Source organism: Crinia signifera, chromosome 3, assembly GCF_055691185.1.
Source record: "Crinia signifera chromosome 3, ASM5569118v1, whole genome shotgun sequence".
NCBI lineage: Eukaryota > Metazoa > Chordata > Amphibia > Anura > Myobatrachidae > Crinia > Crinia signifera.
Window position 1 is genome coordinate 118,351,892 of NC_139219.1, and position 25,039 is coordinate 118,376,930.

Here is a 25,039-nt window from a genome sequence, read left to right on the forward strand (position 1 = left end):
CGAAACGCGTCAGGTGTCGCCCCACTTTTATCTTTCATCTTTGGACTGTTCCAGACCAGCCGTTGGACCCTGTTGGACCTACCTAACCGTGGACACTATACATCACCAAGGACCCCAGAACCATCCCTGGGAGTGCCATTTCCGGGAGTCTCCCCCTACTCTGGACGGTGATTCGGCCCTAATACCAACTCGGGCCTTGAGTCCCAGGGAGCACAAGCTACACCCCGGTGTGTCTACAGGTGGACGGTAACCCCCATCCAATTATTCTTTGCACTTGCACAATATATGGTCTCCGGCCTAATAGGAATGGACAGTCCTGCATTGTGATTTTACCATTTCCCCTTCCCCCCCATTTTTTATCGTACCAGCACCATTGGTCACTTTATTAATAAAATGTATTGCTTTTAAATTGTACAATCAGTCCAATCCTTTATTTATATCATTGTATTTTTTATAAATATTCTAATCAAGTTTAAAGCGCTGCTATATTCCAGTTTTTTTCTCATTGTCCAGTTCGGGCCTAACTAACCCGACTAACCAGCAGCTGCTAGTGACACAACTCAGGTCATAGCGCCACCATACCACACACCCCCACTTTGTGGAGGAACCCTTTCTTTCTATCACCTGTATGAATGCAGGATCTGCCTGGGTAAGAGGCAAGGAGCCAGAGGACTGCTGCGATGATGACATAGGTCTCTGAGATATTACCAAGGCATCACCCTGTTTGTCCAACAATTGCACTAAGGCATTAACTGACCTGCCCAGGGCACTAGCCCACGCGGGTTCAATCTGCTCTGCCCTCTGGGGTTCACTCCCCATGGGTCTCACAGCAGCGCAGGTAATACATAAGCCCCCCCCCCTGGCCATCTGCTCAGGTGTAAATTTCTGTGTACACACATTACAAGCGCTCAGTGTAATAAGGGCTCCCTCCCCCAAAACCACAGCTTGTTGCTCAGACATGATGTAAAGTAACCCACACAGTGCATACAATGTACAACAGCGATTATACAGGGTTAATGCACGCAGTCACTTATCTGTCTGTCGGTTTCAGATGCGGGGAAACGATGCCCAGGAAATCCAAACACTCTGTCAGGATCAGTAAGCCAGCTCAGCTCCGCTGCAAGCGTTCTGAAAGGCGACAAAACCAGAGTGAGGGAAGAGACCAAGTCCCTGCTGCTGCGGGGTCCGTGACTTTTGGCGCCAACCACCCCCAGTCAGCCGCTCCCTTAGTAGGATTTCCTAGTTCCAGTATCTCCCCCTCGGCTGGGGACCACTTGGAACATGCCTGTAACAACACTGCTGTCCTCTCATATCAGGAGCTCAGTGTGTAAGCTCCGCAGAAAATGGCCGCCGCCATCACGGAGCGCCTGTCCCCCATGATCCCCACCTAAACGTGAAGCCGGTTTCAGGACGCTCCGGAGCCCAGGCAGCTTCTTAAAAGAAGCTGTAAGCGCTGCACAGGGAGGCCAGACAGCGTCTCCCTTGTGCACAGTGAGCTGACAGGACGCGCTTCTGTCAGCTCCTGCTGCGCTAGCAGTGTGAGGATTCACTAGAAGAATCCTCACACTGTGCCTACCTAGCTAGAGTGAAAATTAATAAAATAATAAAAATCCCCTAACTACTCTAATTCTTCAGCTGCTCCCGCAGCTCTTTAGAATAGCACCCACTCCAGTGGGCACCTAACACGAACTGAAGAGTCCGGGATGCAGTAGGGGAGAGCCCACCCTCTAAAAAATTTAGGATAGGTGCCTGGCTCCTTCGGACCCTCCTACATCCCAGTGTTGAGCTGTGTCACCAGGACCATTGAAAGAGAAATGTTAAAATTGGATGTCAATTTCTACTTCATTTCCTTACATACAGGGAGCAACTTCTATCAGTCACCCCACCTTGATAAAGTGCCAAGCGAGGCATGAAATGCGTTGGAGACTTAAGGAGAGGAGAAGCCATCTTGCTGCTGCCCGAAGTACCGACACGCCAGTCGCTGACGTCAGCAAGCCGCGTCCTGGGACCAAAGCCGCAACAGAAGATTCCACCCAGAAGCGGACAGCAACTGAGCTGAGGAATACCGCTGCCTCTGTAAGGTTAGGGTTAGTAGGGACAGCACGACAATCTCCCTCTCTCTCACCTCACATCCTCCAAAAGGAGTGTAAACATTATTTGGTACTCTTTACCTAGCACGGCGCCCATCACGGGCATCGCGACCATCGCATGCACTACAGTAACGGGTGCGATGCGATGGCCGCGATGCCCGCGATTTCCCATAGGGATCAATGTTAAATTTTTCAATGGACGCGATTTTTCACTTCAATGCCTCAATCAACGCAATTTTGCCATAGGAACCAATGTTAAATGGGCCACAGAGCCCAAATAGGCACCCTGTACAGTGAAATGGCCCCCAAAATTGGTAACGACATCCGCACGATCAACGCAAACCCGAAGCGTGGCGAGCGGCGGCGGTACGCGTCCGCCGACCTTTTCATACCCCTACTATCCACGTCGGCGTGGAGTTGAGAATAGAATAGTGTGGCGAGTGCAGCGAGCCACCGAGCCCGAAGTGTGGCGAGCGCAGCGGATACCTTCACAGGTTGTGATTACATGTAATGGGCATTAAGGGGTTTAGCAGTGGTGTCAAACTCATGGCCCTCCAGCTGTTGTGGAACTAAACTTCCCAGCATGCCCTGCCACAGATTTTAGTGATCCATTATATAAAATCTGTGGCAGGGCATGTAGGGATGTGTACTTCCACAACAGCTGTAGGGCCGTGACTTTGACACCACTGGGTTAAGGCATACTTTTTAAATATGTTATAGGTACACGGTAACACCATAATATCCCCCCTTCTGTTATTTTGTTTGTTTAAAATAAAATTGATGGCGCTGTGTGTGTGTATATGTGTGTATATATTCGCTCCCTTACCACCGTGGCAAGCGATCCACGTCCCCCCCTTGTCGGGATTTTGAACGCCGGGATTCCGGCGTCGGGATTTCATACTGAATCCTCGCTCCCTTACCACCTCCTTCTCTTCCGATTCCCCTCCTCTGCTTCCCCTCCTCCTTTTCTATGCTTCCCTCCTCCGCACCCCCTCTCCCCCTCCACTGCTCTTCTGCTCTCCCTTCTAACTCTTCCTCTACTCTGCTCCCCATCCTCCTCTGCCCCCCCTCCTCCTCACCTCCACTTCTCCTCAGCTCCTTCTTCTCTGATCCCCCTCCTCTCCTCCACTTCCCCCTCCTCCACAACCCCTATCTTCCTCTCCCCTGCTCTCTCTTTCCCCTCTATCTCTCTCCTCCTCACCAATTTCCCCACACTTCTCTATCTCTCTTTCAGACTGCAGGTGACCTCGTGCTGGGGGGCAGGAAGAGAAGACTCAGCGCCATGGAGTTGGAGCAGGAGGAGATGACTAGCACTGGGGAAAAAAGAGTGCAGAAGACCCATGAGCAGGGGCCGAAAACATGGTGTTTCCATCACTGCTGATCATGTAGAATGAAGCATCGATGACAAGAGATACATAGCACCTGTGTATGCTGCTCTCCCTTCTCCGCTCCTTCTCCACACCTCCACTTCCCATCCTCCTCATCCCCTCTCCTCTGCTCCCCCTCCTCCTCTCCTTCACTTTCCCTCCTCTGCTCCTGCTCTCCCTTCTTCTCTCCTCCTTTCCCTCTCCTCCTTTCCTCAGCTCCCCCACCATCTTCTCATCTACTCTCCATCCTCCGATCCCCCTCCTCTCCTCTGCTTCCCCTCCTCCTCTGCTTCTTCTATTCTGCTCCCTCTCCTCTTCCGCTCCTCTGCCCCCTCTCCTCTTCCACTCCTCCGCTCCTTCTTCCCTTATCCCCCTCCTCTCCCCTGCTCTCTCTTTCCCCTCTATCTCTCTCCTCCTCACCAATTTCCCCACACTGCTCTCTCTCTCTCAGACTGCTGGGGTGAAGGAAAAGAAGACCCAGCGACGGGGAGATGGAGCAGGAAGAGATGACTAGCACCGCAGGAGAGAGCATGCAGCAGACCCGGGAGCAGGGGCGGAAAAATACCTGCTAGCATTGCTGCTGATCATGACAAGAGGTACACAGTACCAGCTTGCACTGCACTCCCTTCTCCCCTGCCTCTCCCTCTCCTCTCTCCCTCTCCCTCTTCTCTCTTCTCTCCACCACTTTCCTCTCTCTCTCAGACTGCCAGGGACCCAGCTGTGGGGTGCAGGAAAAGAAGACCCAGCGCCGGGAAGATGAAGGATGAGATGACTAGCACTTGGGAAAGAGAATGCAGCAGACCCATGAGCAGGGGTAGAAAAGCATTCCATTGCTGATCATGTAGCATTCAGTGCCGATGACAAGAGGTACACTGCGCCTGCGTATACGGCTCTCCCTTCTCCGCTCTTTCTCCACACCTCCTCACCCCCTCCCCCTTCTCCTCACCACCTCTCCTGCTCTACCTTCTCTGCTTCACCTCTACCCTCTCCTATGCTCCCCTCCTCCTCTCCATCACTTTCCCTCCTCCATTCTTGCTCTCCCTTCTCCTCTCCTTCCCTTCCAGGAGCAGACAAGAAGAGGGGGAGAGGAGGAGGAGAGGAGGCATGGAGGAGGTACAGAGAAGGGAGCGCAGTGCAAGCTGGTGCTGGGTACCTCCTGTGACAATCAGCAGCGATGGTAGAGATGATTTTGCTGCCCCTGCTCCTGGGCAGACTGGGTCTGCTGCACTTTCTCTTCTTCTGTGCTAGTCATCTCTTCCTGCTCCATCTCCCCGGCGCTGGGTCTTCTCTTCCTGTACCCCAGCACAGGTTCACTGGCAGTCAGAGAGAGAAAAGTGTGGGGAAATTGGTGAGGAGAGCAAAAGAGGGGAAAGGGAGAGCTGGGGAGAGGAGGAGGGGAAGGAGGAGAGGAGGAGAGGGATCAGAGAAGAAGGAGCAAAGGAGTGGAGGAGGGGGATCAGAGAAGGAGCAAAGGAGTGGAGGAGGAGAGAAGCGGACATGTAGAGAAGTAGCACAGAAGGCACTGTGTACCTCTTGTCATTGGTGCTGCATGGTACATGATCAGCAGCGATTGAAATGCTCCTCCTCCGACAAAAAGTGGTGGGGAGGAGAGAGAGAAGGGGAGCAGAGAAGAGGAGGAGGGGCAAAAGAGAGGAGGAGGGAGAGGAGTAAGAGGAGGGGGAGCAGAGTAGAGGAGGAGAGGAGAAGGGAGAGCAGGAGGAGAGGGGTGAGGAGGAGGGGAAGTGCAGGAGAAGAGGGGAGGGGGAGCGGAAGAGAGGGGAAGCAGAGAAGTGAGAGAAGGGGAGGGGGTGCGGAGGAGATGAGGTGAGCAGGAGGGAAGCAAAGGAGAGGAGGAGGAGGGGTAGTGGAGGAGGGAAAGAGATGTGGTAGCTGAGGAGAAGAGGAGCAGAGACAAGGAGAAGGGAAAGCAGGGGAGGGGTGAAGAGGATTGGAAGCAGAAGAAAGGAGGGGAAGCAGAGGAAAGGAGGAGCAGAGGAGAGGAGGAGTGGAGGAAGGGAAGCTGAAGAAAGGTTGTGGGGGAGGAGAGGGGGGAGGAGAGGGGGGGAGGAGAGGAGAACGGAGAGCAAGAGGAGAAGGGAGAGCAAGAGCAGAGGAGGGAAAGTGAAGGAGAGGAGGAGGGGGAGCATAGGAGAGGGGGGAGAGGTGAAAGCAGAGAAGGGAGAGCAGGAGAGGGGGTGAGGAGAAGGGGAAGTGAAGGGGAGGGGGCTGAGGAGGTGTGTAGAAGGAGCAGACGTGCGGAGAAGGGAGAGCAGTATATGCAGGCGCTGTGTACCTATTGTAATCGGTGCTGCATGCTACATGATCAGCAGTGATGGAATGCCGGGTTTTCTGCCCCTGCTGCACTCCCTCCCCTTCGGTGCTAGTCATCTCTTCCTGCTCCATCTCCCCATCGTTGGGTTTTCTTTTCCTTCACCCCAGCATAGGGTCACTGGGGGTGAGGGAGGGAAAGAGGGAGAGAGAGGGAGAGGGGGAAAAGAGGGAGAGGGAGAGGGGGAAAAGAGGGAGAGGGGGGAGAGAGGAAGAGAGAGAGGGGGGGGGGAGAGAGAGAGAGAAAGAAAGAGGGAGAGAGAGAGAGAGGGGGGAGGGAGAGAGGGGGAGAGAGAGTTGTGGGGAAATTTGTGAGGAGGAGAGAGATAGAGGGGAAAGAGAGAACAGGGGAGAGGAGGGGATAAGGGAAGAAGGAGCGGAGGAGTGGAAGAGGAGAGGGGGCAAAGGAGCGGAAGAGGAGAGGGAGCAGAATAGAGGAAGCGGAGGAGAAGGGGAAGCAGAGGAGAGGAGGGGGGATCGGAGGATGGAGAGTAGATGAGAAGGTGGTGGGGGAGCTGAGGAAAGGAGGAGGAGAGAAGAAGGGAGAGCAGGAGCAGAGGAGGGAAAGTGAAGGAGAGGAGAAGGGAGAGGAGAGGGGGGTGAGGAGGATGGGAAGTGGAGGAGAGGAGGTGTGGAGAAGGAGCGGACATGTGGAGAAGGAGCGGAGAAGGGAGAGCAGTATACACAGGTGCTATGTACCTCTTGTCATTGATGATTCATTCTACATGATCAGCAGTGATGGAAACACCATGTTTTCGGCGCCTGCTCATGGGTCTTCTGAACTCTTTTTTCCCCAGTGCTAGTCATCTCCTCCTGCTCCAACTCCATGGCGCCGAGTCTTCTCTTCCTGCACCCCAGCACGGGGTCACCGGCAGTCTGAAAGAGAGATAGAGAAGTGTAGGGAAATTGGTGAGGAGGAGAGAGATAGAGGGGAAAGAGAGAGCAGGGGAGATGAAGATAGGGGTTGTGGAGGAGGGGGAAGTGGAGGAGAGGAGGGGGATCAGAGAAGAAGGAGCTGAGGAGGAGTGGAGGTGAGGAGGAGAGGGGGGGCAGAGGACCATGGGGAGCAGAGTAGAGGAAGAGTTAGAAGGGAGAGCAGAAGAGCAGTGGAGGGGGAGAGGGGGTGCGGAGGAGGGAAGCATAGGAAAGGAGGAGGGAAGCAGAGGAGGGGAATCGGAAGAGAAGGAGGTGGTAAGGGAGCGAGGATTCAGTATGAAATCCCGACGCCGGAATCCCGGCGTTCAAAATCCCGACAAGGGGGGGACGTGGATCGTCCCCCCTTGCGGGCTCGCTGCGCTTGTCACGGTGGTAAGGGAGCGAATATATACACACATATACGTATACACACACACAGATGGCGCCATCAATTTTATTTTAAACAAACAAAATAACAGAAGGGGGGACATTATGGTGTTACCGTGTACCTATAACATATTTAAAAAGTATGCCTTAACCCAGTGGTGTCAAAGTCACGGCCCTACAGCTGTTGTGGAAGTACACATCCCTACATGCCCTGCCACAGATTTTATATAATGGATCGCTAAAATCGGTGGTAGGGCATGCTGGGAAGTGTAGTTCCACAACAGCTGGAGGGCCAAGAGTTTGACACCACTGCTAAACCCCTTAATGCCCATTACATGTAATCACAACCCACCACCTAGCATCATGCCACACCTCTTCCCTTAGCCCAAAGCAGATTAATCTTGCACCTCCTCTCCCCTCCCTCGCTCCCCCCCCCCAAGACATACTCTTCGCCAGTCGTGACCGAAGAGTGCACTCACATAGAATCGGTCGCAGGTGGGGGTACTGCAGCATCTGTCGGATAGGGCACCTCTCTCCTCCTCAGCGTCGTTCCCAGCAGCGTTGGGCTGTGTTCTCTGCCGCAGCGCCCTGGGGGCGGAGTTGGGGCAGCTGTCTCCCCGCCTGTATCCTTCCCGTCTATGTTGGGCGGTGTCCTGAGCAACGTCCTGGGGGTCCTCAGTGGCAGCAAGGTTTTAGTAGCATCCTGAAGGGGAGGGAAGAGGAGGAAAACATCCATATTTAAAAAAAAAAAATGCTAGTCTACAACAGTATGTAAAAATAGCGGCATAGTGAGTTTAGGAGAATCCTGTTCAAAAACTTGCAAAGAGATGGTGCCAGTGTGCACGCTCAGAGAGCAGATAAAGGGCGGGAAGGGGATTAAAAATAGGTCCTGGCATTTAAAGTACACAGGCCCACCTTGGTGTCAATAGTGTCAACACATTTGTGCGCGAGCGCTCAGGAAAAGAGGGTGTGGACACTCAAAATTGGCCTTGTGTAGTGTTCCACACCATATACCACTTCTACACATTCTGCAACAAAATAATAGACCCCATTATACTTGCCCCTTACACATTATGCCAAACGTAAGAAAGGGGTTAAAGATCCGCACAGACTTGTAGTCTGTGTAATGATTTTTGTACCAACTTAATGAACTACTATACTTGACAAATTCTGGTAGTTGCTTGGTTGGCGGTGCGCCCAGCGTTTAGAGTCAATGGTGAACACTGGGGTTTTTTTCGTCAGAGGAAGAGTCCGACAAAAGAAAGAAAAAACGCTTTTTGGGCGCACTCGTTTTTAAAGATGTAATATGATAATATTAAAACATAGCTTTTATTTTAGACTTTATTTAAAATAAATGGCACAAAAATAATTTGATATTTAAATATTAAAATGTAGTGTGATCCTTGGACTGGTTTAATTCCAGGGAAATTGGTAATTTAGTCACACACTTAATCTGTCATTCAAGCACTGATGTTATCAGAGGTATGATTACCAATGATTATAGGCAGTGAAATGATTCAATTCCCCTAGGTATGAAAAATCTTGTGCTTGATAGCATCTGGTAATACACCTAGTATTGGTAGTATGGGGAAAAAGAAAAAAGATGTCACAGCCTCTATATGTGTTAATAATTTCTTTAATAGACACTCTCTCTGGCAGTCATGTTACAGGTGTTTGTTTAATACGGCGGCTTATACCCCTATTTTTAATATTGCCACACCTGGGCTTCCCCAGGGGTCTCCCACCTGGGTACTGTCCTGGCCCTCCACTGCTTGGCTTCCAAGTTCGGGGAGGGTTTGGGCAGACCAGTGGGGTATGGTGGCAGTATATTAGGGTTTGGTATCTGATCACAAATAACCTGTTGGGCTGCAAAGGGAGGTGGCTCAGCAGGCGCAGCACCTGAGTCACACTGTCTCTGAAAAAACAATAATTAAATATTTATTTTTTATTTTTGTGATAGTGCTAATGTTGACGTAAAAGAGGGGGGTTGGTTACTGAGTACTATAACTGCTGGGGAGTAAAAAAAACCCAAAAGGAGCAGTTCTGTGTGTTACACAAAAACTGAAGGAGACAGTCAGCATCAGAGATGGTAGCACAATTAATAATTAGCAATTTAAGTTGTCACCAAATAATTAAGCAGCTGCGGAGAGATAGTGGCGTCAGACAGACATTATATAATTCCTGTATTTCATTGGATACATTAGATCTCCATGGGATACGAGGTAACAAAGTAACTGTGTCTGATCACTCATCTATAATAGTTGCAAGTTGCTTTTTTTGTAGCGATATACACGCTGTGATGACAGACAATCTGTGCACAATATCAGAATTGCTGAACGTAGTCTGATGGTGGTTATAGATAGTACAAACCCAGTTAGCTCAAGGAGAGCTCATGAATAATTGGTAAAGCACATCTCCAAGGGGAGATAATCACAAATTGGACAGGTATAGCTGTCCGTACGGGGAGCGCTGACCGACTGCTTACAGCAGTAGCGGTGCGCTTGTCTAACCTGATGCCGCTGCCTGAGTTAGCGGTTTTGACGGAGATAGGGATCGTAGGTTGTCGCGCTGGCTAGCGGCGAAGCTGTGAGCAGAGACCGGCCGGATACTCTGCGCCGGAGCTGAGCGCGTGGAAGTCCAGATACCTGACCTCGCTGTCAGAGCCGGAGCTCCCTGAGGAGTGTGTCGGCGGCGGCGTGTGGACGCTGAAAGTTGCTGCCAGTATCAGGTGGACGGTCAGAGAGGTGAGAGGCTGGACATCGGGGCTGTGGACATCGGGGCTGTGGACACGTGTTTCGCCTATAGGGCTTCTTCTTGCAGTGCCATTTTAGATGAGGGCAAATGCCCTTGCTTTATTCTCTCTCTTTTTGATGGACAGCCTTTTTGACCAATCAGGTCTTGAATGGGGCTGTATTGGTTTGATTCAACGAATATTTGTTCCTCTCCTGGATACACTGATTAAACGTTTTTGTTATGAGATGCATATATATATATTATTATATATTATAGGTTGCATGGTATGATTTGGCTAGTATATGCAAACCGCATATATATTAAGATGATATCGACTGGTATCTTTGTATCGGGCATTCTTTAGATCACTCAGCATTTTTATTATTTTGAGAAATTTGGCTTGTAAAGAGTAGTTGGTTTGTAAGGAATCCTCGCCTGTGTACATAGATGCATAAGATGCAAACATATCAAGTTGCGCATTATAACTGGCTGGTATATGCAGAGCGCATATATTTTGAGATTATGTCGGCTGGTGTGTACGTATTGCACATTCATTCAACATTTTTTATTATTTGTAGAGATTGGCTGGTATGGAGTAATTGACCTCGGGGTATGGTGAAGGTTGGGGAGTGAGTAATATTATAGTGATATTGATAATCAGTGGTAAATATTTATGTATACTATTAATAGGTTTTGGTGAGACCGCATGATTTCTCATGGGTCTGGATTTGCATATCAGGGGAATGTCTTTTTATAGAATTATTTGTGCTAGCGGGTTGGTGCCAAAAGTGACTAAACAAAACAAAACAAAACAATATAAATCGTGAGTGGTAACGTGCTGATGGGGAGAATCTACACCCCTAGGTGAAATTGTATGGTGAGATCGGTTGGATTAATAAAATCTATAATTGTGAGGATGATGATAGGTTGAGTGATGCTGGAGCAGATTCCAGTGTTAAAAGTGAGATCACACGATATATGGTGCCCGATCATTGGGTGTGTGAGAAGGGATAACCAGGAGTGAATGTGTGGAGACCATTGGTGAGGTCAGTTATCAGAAATTGGTTGATAAGTGGGAATTGCCCACTGTTAGGTTGTAAATCAGGAAATATACATAATGGTGATTTTATTTTAGAAATGATCCATATTTGATATCCTCATTCAGGCCGTCAGGGGCCAAAGATCCCAAGCTGAAAATCCATTTACTTTCCTTTTGAAGGAGTATTTGATTCAAGTCTCCTCCCCTTAATCCTAAATGGATCTGTTCCAAGCCTCGTATCTGGAAACCAGCTGGCTTTCCTTCATGTTTTTTTAAGAAATGCCTGGCGACCGTTGTCAGTTTTTTCATTTTAATGATGTCTGATGGAGCATTGCGGATGTTGCCAAGATGTTCTAAGGCTCGCTGCTTGAGCATCCTTGTAGTCAGTCCCACGTACTTCATATTGCACTCACATGTTATACAATATATGATATTTTTGCTCTTACAATTGAAGAAGTCTTTGATTGTGATGGTATTGTCATATTTATCATTTATTGTAAGTGTTTTGTCGACATGGGGGCAAATTTTACAGCCTCCACAGGGATGGGTACCTTTGAGGAGTGGAGCTTTGGTCGTTGTATTAGTGAAATGGCTGTGCACTAACTGATCTTTTAGATTTGGGGCACGCCTCCAGCTCATGTCTACTTGTGGTTTCACCTTTGCGGCCAGGTCGCTGTCACTGAGAATTATGGGCCAGTGGTTTTGTATGATGGTCTTAATTTCTTTCCATTCTGAGCAGTAGTTGCCCACGAACCTGATGGTATTGTCCATGGGTTTTGCTGAGGTTCCCTTGTCTTGGAATAACATTCTGGATCGATCTGTCTGGGTGACGGTTTTTTCTGCTTTCTTAATTGACCTATTGGAATATCCTCTGTCCCTTAATCTCTTGGTGAGATCTTTACAGTTGGATTTGAAGGTTTCATCATTTGAGCAGTTCCTGCGTAACCTTAAGAACTCTCCTTTTGGAATGTTATTAACAGTAGGCGGGAAATGCGCGCTTGACTGATGGAGGAGGCTGTTAGTAGCCGTTGTCTTGCGGAAAAGTTCTGTTTCTATCATGTTCTGAGCGCCTCTGTAAATTTTTAGGTCCAAAAACGAAATGCTGGAACGGTCCTGGGTATACGTCAGTTTGAGGTTTAAGGTGTTAGTGTTCAAATGGTTAACAAATTCTCTGAGTTGTTGTTCGGTACCTCTCCATATCAAAAAAATGTCGTCTATGTAACGCATCCATGTTGTGATGCAGTTATCATAGATCTGATTTGATTCGCAGAATACCACCTCTCGCTCCCACCATCCAAGGAAGAGGTTGGCGTATGTGGGGGCACAGGCCGCCCCCATTGCCGTCCCCCTCCCTTGGATGTAGTATCTGTTATTGAATGTAAAGTAGTTCTTGTGTAGGACAAAATTTAGAAGGTCCAATAGAAACAGCTGAAAATCACCAATGTTGTCCATTTCAAGGAAATATTTTACTGCCTTGATACCTAGGTCATGACTGATGCAGGTGTAAAGTGCTTCAACGTCCATGCTGACCAGTATTTCTTCCTCATCCAGGTAGACATCATGTAGTTTTTTCAAAACGTCTGCAGTGTCCTGTGTGTAGGAGGGCAAAGATATGACATGTTGTCTGAGATGTGTGTCTAGAAAGATACATGCTTTCTCTATTAATGCTCCATTCCCTGATACAATTGGGCGTCCGGGAGGTTCATGTAGGTTTTTATGAACCTTTGGTAGCAAATAAAAAGTTGCTACTCGTGGGTTAGGGGTTTGTAGGAATTGATGTTCATTTTTGGTGATGACATCGTCCTTTAATGCACCATCAATAAGCCGATTATATGCAATCTGGAAATTTGATGTGGGATTGAACATGGTCTTGGTGTAGCAGGTGACATCATCCAACTGTCTGTTGGCTTCCTGTAGATATAGAGAGTGGGGCCATATAACTATATTGCCCCCCTTGTCAGAGGGCTTGATTTGGACATCCTTCCATTCTCTTAGTTCTTTAATTGCCTTCCTTTCCTTTTTATTGGTGTTACCAATATGTATCCGATGTTTCCTTTTTTTGTACAGTTTATCAAAGTCCTGGGCAACCATCTTGGTAAACACTTGTACCTCAGGGCATATGTTTGGTGGGGGGAAGAAGGTTGATCTTTTCTTGCATACCGGTCTTTTCTCAGGTTCATGGGTGGTGGTATCACCAAGTTCCTCCAAAGCTTGTAGGGCTTCCAATTCTTGATTGGTCCATATGGTGTTGTGGAGGATACTGTCATCTTTTTTAGCATGAAATTTGGTAAGTAGTAATTTCCTACTAAATAATTGCAGATTAGTTTCCCACTGGAACCTATCGAAAGAGGAAGTGGGGCAAAAAGTTAAACCTTTTTGGAGAACTTGTTCTTGTATTGCTGTTAGGGTATGTTCAGATAAGTTAATTATCTGAAGTTGTGATACGTCTGTTCTTGTGTCTCCGTGCCCCTCAGGGGATATCGGTTCGGTATGTGCGGCCCCCATCGTGATGCGTTTCTTCTTCCTCTTCTTTTTACTGCGTCTGGTCTTTCGTTTTGTTTGGGGCCTCGGCCTCTGCTGTACTCTAAAAAAGGTTCCGGTATGGATTGAGTTGCTCCGATTGATTGTGAGTGGTAGAAATGGTTGGTCGGTCTTCTGGGTATGGGATCCTCTCTTTGGTGACTGTCCTCACTTAACTCATCCGTGCTGGAGTAATCTGTCTCAGATGTGGATGGCTGGTGTCGGTTCAGGTCCCTGCGTTGATTTCGCTTCGTCCAGCGGAAGACTCGTCCTGTGTGGAAGTCAGTTTGGTCACGATGGAATTTATTTCTCTTCCTTTCAATTATTACTTTTTCATACTCCTCTAGATCTTTTTTGTTTTTTTCAAAGTGGAGTTGGAAGGAAGTATTCGTCTCCCATGGTTCCAATTTCTTACCTAATGCTTCAACTTCTTTAGAGATGGACTCTAGCACAAGGTGATTATGTTGGATTAAGATTCCCATCAATTCCTGGGAACACTTCAAAAGGCTATTTTCCCACTCTTTTTTGAGGTTTTCGGTGCATAACTCAAACGCTGGAAAGGTCCTTGGTCTAAGACCTCGTGGGGTAATTTTTAGTTTGCAATAATTTTCTAAGCTGGTTAGGTCCCAATTTGTTCTAATTTGTTTTTGTAATGTAAATTTTAGTCTGGTGATGTCATCATTCCAGTTGGAATCTGGCACGTTCTCATTGACGGTAGTAGGAAAGATATTATCCAGGTTGTCAGTCCTTCTTTTGGATGCTAGTTCATTTCTCAAACTAAACGTTGACATTGATTGATTTTGGGTTGACAAGGCCTGAATGAAAAGTTGAGAGAGAGCACAAAAGCAAAAATTCTATGTCTAAGCGAAGTCTGTATATGGTGCCAATACCAAAATGTCGTGCTGGATCTTGGAGCTGAGAAAGGCCTCAGGAAATTCTAGTAGGTAAGAAAGGGGTTAAAGATCCGCACAGACTTGTAGTCTGTGTAATGATTTTTGTACCAACTTAATGAACTACTATACTTGACAAATTCTGGTAGTTGCTTGGTTGGCGGTGCGCCCAGCGTTTAGAGTCAATGGTGAACACTGGGGTTTTTTTCGTCAGAGGAAGAGTCCGACAAAAGAAAGAAAAAACGCTTTTTGGGCGCACTCGTTTTTAAAGATGTAATATGATAATATTAAAACATAGCTTTTATTTTAGACTTTATTTAAAATAAATGGCACAAAAATAATTTGATATTTAAATATTAAAATGTAGTGTGATCCTTGGACTGGTTTAATTCCAGGGAAATTGGTAATTTAGTCACACACTTAATCTGTCATTCAAGCACTGATGTTATCAGAGGTATGATTACCAATGATTATAGGCAGTGAAATGATTCAATTCCCCTAGGTATGAAAAATCTTGTGCTTGATAGCATCTGGTAATACACCTAGTATTGGTAGTATGGGGAAAAAGAAAAAAGATGTCACAGCCTCTATATGTGTTAATAATTTCTTTAATAGACACTCTCTCTGGCAGTCATGTTACAGGTGTTTGTTTAATACGGCGGCTTATACCCCTATTTTGTCAATAGTGTCAACACATTTGTGCGCGAGCGCTCAGGAAAAGAGGGTGTGGACACTCAAAATTGGCCTTGTGTAGTGTTCCACACCATATACCACTTCTACACATTCTGCAACAAAATAATAGACCCCATTATACTTGCCCCTTACACATTATGCCAAACGTATTGAGCCAAAATTCACATAATGCCACGCGGATTGAGCCAAAATTCACATAATGCCACGCGGATTATTCTTTATTCCCAGCGGTGGCAGGCGGCATTTCAAGGAAAAAAACCCTAACCCCATTGCACCTACCCCACACTGTCCCCCATCGCAGCAGCCCCACACTGTCCCCATCGCACCAGCCCCACACTGTAGTCTCCCATCACACCAGCCCCACACTGTAGTCTCCCATCACACCAGCCCCACACTGTCCCCATCACACCAGCCCCACACTGTAGTCTCCCCATTGCACCTGCTCCACACTGTAGTCTCCCCATTGCTCCAGTCCGCACTGTAGTCTCCCCATTGCAACAGCCCCACACTGTCACCATTGCACCAGCCCCACACTGTCTTTCATCACAACAGCCCCTTAAATTGTAAGCCATCAAAATGTCACCCTTATACTGTATGTAGAAATGGAGGAGGGCGGCTGGTGCAGCAGTAAACGGGAGGCCGAGGCAGCAGCGTGGGAGGGTGGAGGAAGGAGAGGCAGTCAGGACATGGTGGCAGCGGGGGTAGCCGGCGACATCATGCAGCAGTCTGACTGTCCTCACCACCAGACGGTCCACACCAGGGCAGCGCTGCAGGGCTGACCAGTCTCCTCCTGTGGTCCAGGCGGCGCAGCTCCCGGAAGTACGCGTCCACTGTCCTGTGATCTGGAAGACGGGGCAGCTGGGAGGCGGCACACGCATATTGGCTCCTCTGTCAATCACAGGTCATGTGTACATGTGTCCAATCCTCAGACAAGGGCGGGCATACAGCCTATCTAGCAGGCAGCCCAGCCCTAGAAACAGAATGTGTTCCTAAATCACTCACCAAGGTAACCCATTGTACTAACCTAGTGCACGCACTACTCGATTTGTCATACACTGTTCCCAAATCATAGTTTGATAAGCCGCGTGGTCGCATTGTCCCATTTGGGATGCTGCACCTTAGAAGGGACTAGGGTTGGACTGGCCTCTAGGGGTACAGAGGGAACCCCGCAGTGGACCCACCTCATCCTCTAGGGACCCTTATTCATACTGTGCAGCTGAATTATACATATGTTACATTATATGGCACAACATCGTGACGTTCAGTGTGCACGCAGGTGTGATACATCGGAGCGGCCCATCGCTTTATAAGGATTGTTGCGTTGTGTACCCAGCTTTAGAGAATAACTATAGAATTGTGCTAGATAATTAGTAGTCAATAAATAATATAAAGACCCCAGCAATTGTAACGCAGGTAATGAACTATACCTGTGTGCACTTAGTAAGGTGCGCTAGTTAATCCACTAAGCTTCCAGATGCATCGGGCAGGTAAGCGATGTCAGGAGGCTGATTCTAATCGTGTAGTTGGGGTAGAGATTGTAGTATGTATTCCCTGTTAAAGTCGAGTTGCACACACGCCATTTAAGAATAGTATGGCCGCCATTTTGGTTCGCAGAGTTGCGCTAATAAAGTTTCCATACCCGAGTCTGTGTGACAAAGTGGACCAGAAGCGTAGCCATACTATCACACATAAATTCATAAGAACATACTGACACTAAATAAAAATATAGTTAAAGGTTTAGAACGCCACACATAGCTTAGTTAGCATTTGCATACATCCGTCTGTATCATGTTTAGTACCGTTACGTTCCGTTTCATGTGCGCAGTATTCCGGTCATTGCGAATATTTCGCAATATACACGGCCCGATAGTTATGGACATATTCCATATTCCCAGGACAGTTTCTGTTGAAAAAGGTATAACAAAGAAATCCAGATGTAACCGGTTTCTATTGCTATTTACAACCCCTGACGACGATACCAACAAACAAAGAACACCAAGGTTCCCCTTCCCCCTGCACCTTTGCCCCAATCACAGAGGACTTGACATACGAACCCTGACCAATAGGAATGGCCTTTGACCTCCCCTTCTGACCCTATAAGATAGGTGACCCAGAGCGGCCTCGGTCACTTCGGCACATCTTCCTTTCCCTGACCTTCGACCGGGCTATAGTTCAACCCTGAACGATAGCGAGCTCTGACCGGACTGCGCTGCGCATATTTGATGAGGAGACGGTAAACGGTTGCATTCACGGTACTTATTCTTATTATTATTGTTGGCTGATTGTATCCTGTATCTGTATTTTCTTCCCCTAGTAGAGCCTGTTTATTATACCCATTGTTAGACTTTGTATCACTTGTTATATCTGTATCTTCTATTCCTGTAACCCCCTGTTGTCCATTAGGGACTTAAATACATCTTTTTACGGAGTTCCTATCTCCTTACTTCTATACCGTGGTTGTGTCTGTTTATTCGCATAGCAACAAGTATATTACGGATACTGTCCAAAGAGGTATATTCGCAGATTAGAGACAAAGTACTGCGAAGGAATCTCTTATTAAGGTATTGTTTCTTTGGGGTATAATACACAATAAAGGTACGCTACGCTGCACTACGTTTTGTTCGCACGTAGCTAGGTATAAAGGGTACACAGGTTACGGACACATTACGTAAACTGCGCTTTTCACTTATTGTTTCTCTGGTCATATTTAATCGCCATTAACAATTGAGGGCTCGTCCGTCCGTTTCACATTCTGGAGCTCAGTACCAGGCGCGCGGCTTGACCTATACCAGCAAAAGGGTGGAAGTATTTTATTATCCATTGCTGGATAGGCCAGGTCCGTGGCGGTGCGGGGTTCGAGAAGTGCTAGCGTTGAACCCGAAGTACAATAAATGAAACATTAAGCCACGTGTGTTAAAGTATATTTAAGTGTTTAGTAAGCTGTACTTCTGCCTGCCACAAGTAGTTTAACGGGGTATAGTGTTTTGAGTTGCTTGTTTATTACAGTATATGTGCCACGTGCGATAAAGTTCGCACACGTGGAGACAAAGGTCTGTGTTTTATTATAGTACATAGAGGATCCCCTCTGTGCAAAACTATAACTTTAGTGTTAGTTACTGCAGGGCCAGGGACTCCGCCACGTGGCGATAAGTTCTGGGCCTTTTACAGTAACGTAAAGTGTCTATTGTGTATTACGCAAGGTGCGCGCGCACGTACTTATATCGGGGAAATTTTCGCATCTTTGTACGTGATTTACGGATTAAGTGCGGGATTTATTTTGCATCTTGATACGTAACTTTCGGACGAAGTTAAGGGATTTATTCCACATTTTGGCGCAATTACTGCGTATAGCGAAACTCGAGCGCAACCTTGCAAATACACTATAGAACACGTGGGTGGCCGATTCATCGGCGGCCTGTGAACAACGCACATACACACGTGGTTGTTCATTGGCACTGCACATGCAGCACACATAGAAACTCAAAGGTGAACAGTATTAAACCACTAGCTTTATTTAAAACAGTATAGTAATATACTGTGGATAAGGTGGTGATTAATAAGAGAAAATAAGTTTTTTTCTTTCTGTTCATTTTTCCAAAAACAAGCAACTCAAGCATTATTTTAATAGTTTCCTATGGCCATTTAAAAGGGATTTATACCTGCATAAGTATCTAGTGAAAAGCTACCAGCCTGGGAAGATTTTCTGTACAGAAATATTTCAAGTATAAGCATAAGACCAAGGTGTAACTAGCGCCCAGTGTGAAACAAAACTGAGGCGAACGGGTGTGTGACGGCACGACTCAAGCGCAGTGTAGTCCAGTGTAGGACAGTGTGCACGTGACGACGTGCCCATAGGAACTGCCCCTCCCGTGGAACTACCTATTTTGGTCCACTAGGAGGGTACAAGAAGCTAAATCGGAACCCAGTGATCCGATTAGCTGATTTAGGAAATCCAGTTTTTGGGGGTACAGGAAAACAAGTTTGTTGTACCCTGGAAAAATTAGGCCGCACCTTGCAAGTTGACTAGAAGTTCGCTGCTAGTTGAAAGACTTGGTGATTGAGTACATTACCTCGCATAGTGGGCTTCACGCTTGATTGCGGAATAGTGCCATTTTGTGGAGAAGTGAGTGGTTGGGGAGCTCTCAGACAAGTAATAACCCACCGGTATCTACTAGCTGTGAACGTTTATTCCTGTAATTATGGGTAATAACCTGTCACACAGTGATAACGTGTCAGTTAGGGAGGAAGCGAGTCGACCCAAAGGATCGGCGGCTTTCATAATGTGCTGTAAGCACGGTGAACAAGCAGTTGTTTACCAAAAGAAATGGAGAAAAATGACACAAGGCAGCAAGTTAGAATTTCCCAGTGTTGGTAGCTTCGATCCAGAAATCTTATCGGCAGTAAAAGATGAAATATGTCTACTCTCCAGTCGTAAGCAGAGAGAAGCACATAGAAATTCTTAAATTGTGGCAGAAGGAAGGACAGGAACAATGGGGAATCAGATGTCTGGCAGTGCCAGATACAATCAGCCACAATAAAAATGCAACCGTAGCCGCAACAGCTCCCCCACCCCCATATGTGCCGAAGGGGTTAATAACTAATAAGCAAGACCTAAGTAGTAATTTACCTGTTGCTAACTTGTACCCTGTCTTATCCCCTTATAAGGAAACCCGTGAGGAAAACGAGCAGCTGTTGGCACTGGCCGTCTCCCATGCAATTAACATGCTTGAGGGAAAAGCTGAACCGGCTAAACCTGCTGCTGGGGCTCCAGCACAGGAAGAGGAGACGGCTGATGCCAACAGCATAGTCATGGACACAGGTAAGAAGGCACTACACAGCACAGACACAGATGACTCCCAAGCAGGTCAAGGAGACACAGATGACTCCCAAGTGGACAAGGAGATAAATGATGAGATCAACCAGGAAAATATACGCCTAATCAACTTACAGTTGGGAGTGTATTTTCCTGCAGCAGTGGAATATAGCAAGATATTCACTATCAAACAAAAAGATGGTGAATTAGCTAGCGAATATTTCAACCGGGGTTTGCTGGCGGTATCAAGATACACTGGTGTCTCCGAGCCTAAGGACGACACCCACCTGAGGGAGATGATTGTCTCTGTGCTGGTGGAAGGGCTTAGAGAAAACCTGAGAGCCAGAGTCCAAACTTCTTTTTCAAATTGGCGTGGAATGACAGTAGATGCCCTATGGGAATCTGCTGTAGACCACGACCGTAACATCAAGAAGCACAGAGAACTGCAAACTGATAAACTGATGATGGTTAGCATCCAAGCTTTTACAAATGCCCCAAATAAAGCTGCATACCAACGAAACACCAGGGACACAGGTAGAAAGCAAATTATCTGTTACAACTGCAATAAGGAAGGACACTACTCAGCACAATGTAAGTCAGGAAACCCCAGGAGTTACAAAACACATAGGCGAGAATGGGAATCTCACCAAGGTGAGACACGGAGATACCCAGCCCCTAGACAATGGAAGGAGACAGACAGGTCACGCAACATGCCTCCTCCCCATTTGATGGCTGACACTGTACTAAGGGCAACCCAGGTAAGACAATAGGAAGCAGGTCATACCTGTATCCTACAGCCAGTTAGACTAACACAACACCTTAGAGAGGAACCTCAGGTGAAGGTTGATATAGCTGGAGTAAGGCAAACCTTCTTGGTTGATACAGGGGCGGCCAGATCTGTTCTCAACACTCCTCTTCACTTGGGTTTCACCGACCAATCAGTAGCAGCAATTGGGGTAACAGGAAAAATACAACATTACCCACTGACGAAACCAGCAGAGGTTACAATCGGGCCTCTGCATACCAAACACTCTTTTCTGTTGGCTGCAGCGGCCCCGACTAACCTCCTGGGTAGAGATTTACTATGTAAAATGGGATGTGTCATCTATTGCACCCCCGATGGGGTATTCCTGGACACTCCTAGAAATCTTACACAAGAAGTGCAAGATATGCTGGACAGTCCTCAGAGGCTAATGTTGTATTCCACTGTTATAGAGTCAAATCCATCTAGGGTAGCTGAAATTACAGCACAAATACCGAGTTCCCTTTGGACTAAAGATGGACAGGATGCTGGGCTGATGGCAAATGTAGCTCCAGTAGAGATCCGTTTAAAAGAAGGCAGGATAGCCCCAAAAATACCGCAATACCCTTTAAAACCTGAAGTCGAGCTAGGAGTATACCCAGTAATCCAGCGATTGCTCCAACAGGAAATCCTAGTGAGAACTTCCAGCACGGCCAATAGTCCCATCTTTCCTGTGAAAAAGAGCGGGGGGAGGGGCTACAGACTAGTGCAGGATTTAAGAGGGGTAAACAAAGTAGTTGAGAGCCAATTCCCCGTAGTGCCAAACCCAGCTGTCATCCTGATGCAAATCCCACCTCACTGTACTCATTTCACAGTCATTGATTTGTGTTCTGCGTTTTTCTCTGTCCCTTTACACCCTGACAGCCAGTATCTGTTCGCCTTTACATACAGAGGAGTAAAGTATACCTGGACACGACTCCCCCAGGGATTCATAGACAGCCCCAGCATCTTCTCCCAGGCCTTGCATGATTGTTTACAATCCTTTCAACCAATGAGTGGTTCGATACTAATACAATATGTCGATGACTTATTGTTGTGTTCTGAGTCACTGGAGTCATCAGTGGATGACACTAGACAGCTGCTGATGCATCTCTCAGAGACAGGACATAAAGTATCAAAGGATAAACTACAATTATGCCAGACCAGGGTTAAGTATCTGGGCCACTGCCTTACCCAAGGGCTGAGACACCTCACCGACGACCGAATCCAAGCGATTCAGAACATGGTACTGCCACAGACCCAGCACCAGATCCGTACGTTCTTAGGCATGTGTGGATACTGTCGCAATTGGATCCCAGGATTCTCTATTCTGGCATTACCACTACAAGAGATGGTTTCCTCAACTAAGCCAGACCGGGTCTCTCATACTGAGGAATCTGAGCTGGCTTTTGAGGAACTAAAGGTGAGCCTAACAAAGGCCCCAGCATTGGGAATGCCAGACTATGGGAAACCCTTTGAACTATACGGAACTGAATCAACTGGGTGTGCGGCAGGAGTACTTGTACAAAAACATGGTGATGCCAACCGACCAGTAGCGTACTACAGTGGCCAGCTGGACACAGTAGCACGCTCACTCCCAACTTGCTTACGAAGTGTGGCCGCAATAGCACAACTAGTAAACAAGAGTGAGGATGTGGTGTTGGGACACGATTTAACTGTTCATGCTCCCCATGCTGTCTCTGCCCTCCTAAATTCTGCCCAAACACGTCATGTGTCCTCAGCACGGTTCACCAAGTGGGAACTGGCGCTGATGGCCCCAGTAAATATTACCATCAAAAGATGCAACACACTAAACCCAGCCACATTCCTTCCTCATGTGCCCTCCAAGGCACAAAGGGTGGAGGGTGATGGGAATGTTGCTGAATATGGTAAAGCAGAGTTTAGTGAAGGTGAGGACAAACATGATTGCATGACCTACCTGAATCAGACCTTTACAGCACGTCCTGACATAAGCGACAGCCCATTAAGTGAGGTAGACATAACCTTATTCACTGATGGTAGCTGTCATAGACAAACGGAGACAGGAGAGCTGTGCACAGGCTACGTGGTAGTAGATGGAGAAGGTATTGTGGAAGCTGAACCCTTGGGACCACCTCACTCAGCACAAGTAGCAGAACTGGTGGCACTGACCAGAGCATGTGAACTGGCCAAAGGAAAATCAGTTAACATATATACCGACTCCAGATATGCTTTCGGAGTAGTGCATGATTTTGGAGCCCTATGGCGCCTCCGAAATTTCATGACGGCGGCTGGCACACCAGTGGCGCATGCGACATACATTAGGAGACTTCTGGGAGCTATCCAGCTTCCAGACAGAGTGGCTGTTATCAAGTGCAAAGCTCATACATCAGAGAAGGACCCAGTGTCACTTGGTAACAGCCGCGCTGATGAGGCAGCGAAAAGGGCCGCATGCCCTGTAAATATTTTCACCCATCCTACAAACCTTTGTACTCTGAACATGGTATCCACATCCAAACTGATAGACATGCAGAATTTGTGTTCCCCACAGGAAAGAGCAGTATGGAAGTCGAAGGGATGTGGCCAAGAGTCCACCGGACTTTGGAGAGATGGACACGGGAAACCAGTAGCCCCCAGGGCATACCTTCCTAGTCTAGCCGAGGCGGCCCATGGGCTGACACATCTTGGGAAGGAAGGTATGTGCAAGCTGGTAAAGGCCTACTGGTGTGCACCAGGGTTCGCTTCTCAAGCAGGTAGAGTGGCAATGTCATGCCTCACCTGTTTGAGGAAGAACGTTGGAAAAGCCATCCCAACAGAGCCATCCCACATCCCTCCTACAGAAGGCCCTTTCCAGGTAATACAAATCGACTTCATACAGTTACCCCCCTGTAGAAATTTGAAATATGTATTAGTATGTGTTGACATGTTTTCCAGCTGGGTGGAGGCTTTCCCCGCTGCCTCCAACACTGCTACCTTTACAGCAAAGAAAATATGTCAAGAGTTTGTCTGTAGATATGGTATCCCGAAGGTCATTGAGAGTGACAGAGGCACTCATTTCACAGGAGAGGTCTTCCAAATCATGTGTAAACTCCTGGGGATTAATAGTAAACTTCATACTCCATATCGTCCCCAGGCGAGCGCCAAAGTTGAGAGAATGAATGGTACTATTAAGAACAAATTGGGTAAAGTTATGGCTGAAACAGGGTTGTTATGGCCAGAGGCACTGCCTATTGTGCTGTATAGCATTAGGACCACTCCCAGGGCTCCGCTCAACTTGTCCCCCTTCGAGATATTGTTTGGTCGGCAGCCACACGTCATGATAGACCCACAGGATGATCTCAAGTGTAACAATGAGCTAACTGTACAGTATATCCTAAAGCTAAACAAACAGCTAAGGAAACAACAAAAGGAGCTGAATTTATTAACACCTGATATGCCTACCGAGAATTGTCATAATCTTAAACCAGGAGACTTTGTTATGATCCGAAATTTTTTATGCTCAGGTTGTTTGATAGACCGTTGGGAAGGACCGTACCAAGTTTTGTTGACCAGCACTACATCAATTAAAGTCGCAGAGAGAGAGACTTGGATACATTCGTCCCACTGCAAGAAAGCCAGTAACCCAGAGTTCCCGAGTGCAGAGAGCGAAAGAGAAGAAGTGTCGCTAGAAGCATTGTTCCGGGAAGACTGAAAGGCAGCCAAGGTCGAGCAACCTGAGCGAGCAAAGGTCCAAGAGCAGAGCAAATAAAAGTCCCCTGGTAGAGATGATGGAAGGACTCCAAGCAACAGGTTCACAGTTACGCATCTATTTCTTTGTTTTCTTTCTGTTTCCTTTTCTTCAACCAAGGATACTCGGTGGCTGCCACATTCTAGAGCGATCGGAGCGGAGTTCTGACAGTGTAATAATGGACCCAGATATGGGTGAGGTAGAATCCCTAAACCAGCTTGATGCTTTGCCCATAACAGGAGAAGGTAAAAGGTATGAGGAAAACGTAGTTCAAGGGCTATGTGATGAGTTATTGTCTGGTGAGTACTGTGTCTGTAGATATTGTCAACCGAAAATGGAAGAAGAATGCATCCAGCGATGTCAGTCGACAAGTAAGGCTACTACAGGCCGACATCCTTTGAGTGATTACCACTCACTAGTGGGTAAGGTCTTAAACCAAACAGAATGCTGGGTGTGTTCACAAGTGCTACATAAAAGGAGTAGTGTAGGCCTAGTCCCATACCCGCTTAATATTTCAGAGATAAGCGTATTAAATAAGGGGAGGCCATTGGAAAAGTGAAGAAGAGTAAAATGATGGCCGGCAGAGTATCAGCCGGCTACTGTAATATGACCCTACAGCCAGAAACCTGTGAGGAACAAGTCAGGGAGCAGGGGACAGGAATGTTCTTATGGATAATGTGTGACAAAATCATGAAATACTCTGTCCCTTATTTTCTCCCTGACGATGTTTATTACATTTGTGGTAGGAGGGCGTACAAATGGCTCTCCATGAACTAC

General features: G+C 47.3%; 1 long non-coding RNA gene and 1 pseudogene across 1 annotated transcript; one reads left to right on the forward strand and one right to left on the reverse strand.

Moving 5' to 3' along the window:
- Window positions 1-3,379: 3,379 nt before the first annotated feature.
- Window positions 3,380-4,571, forward strand: LOC146062557 (uncharacterized). The gene is made up of 3 exons (XR_014471389.1): window positions 3,380-3,516; window positions 3,909-4,053; window positions 4,160-4,571. It is a non-coding gene; the product is annotated as an uncharacterized LOC146062557 (long non-coding RNA).
- Window positions 4,572-8,795: 4,224 nt separating this feature from the next.
- LOC146065213 (5S ribosomal RNA) lies at window positions 8,796-8,914 on the reverse strand (annotated as a pseudogene).
- Between the last annotated feature and the right edge of the window lie 16,125 nt (window positions 8,915-25,039).